A 350-nucleotide genomic window follows, 5' to 3' on the forward strand; every position below is an offset into this window, starting at 1 on the left:
TGCAACTCCTACTGCAACAGCGACAATAATTTTATTGAAAATACTAAAAATCACCTCAAAGCAAAGGAACGACACGAACTACGGCATGAACGGCAATAAATCTCCTTTAGGAAAAAGATAAATAATAAACCTCACTGTGACGTCACCAAACCCAACCAGTGACGTCACAAAAGCCAATACATGACGACATCAAACTCAACCAGTGACGTCACAAATGCCAATTCTCGACGCCACCAAACCCAAACCCTATGACGTCATCAGACCGAACCAATGATGCCAATAACTCCAACCCAGTGACGTCATTAAACCTATACCCAGTGACGTCATCAAACCTAACCCATGACGTCACT

The 350-nt window shown here is 42.9% G+C and overlaps 1 protein-coding gene across 1 annotated transcript in view; it reads right to left on the reverse strand.

The window, feature by feature from the left end:
• Nucleotides 1-350, reverse strand: part of LOC119590724 (organic cation transporter protein-like) — an 18,067-nt gene that overhangs the window by 9,563 nt on the left and 8,154 nt on the right. The gene's annotated exons all lie outside the window — the stretch shown is intronic.

Source organism: Penaeus monodon, chromosome 27, assembly GCF_015228065.2.
Source record: "Penaeus monodon isolate SGIC_2016 chromosome 27, NSTDA_Pmon_1, whole genome shotgun sequence".
NCBI lineage: Eukaryota > Metazoa > Arthropoda > Malacostraca > Decapoda > Penaeidae > Penaeus > Penaeus monodon.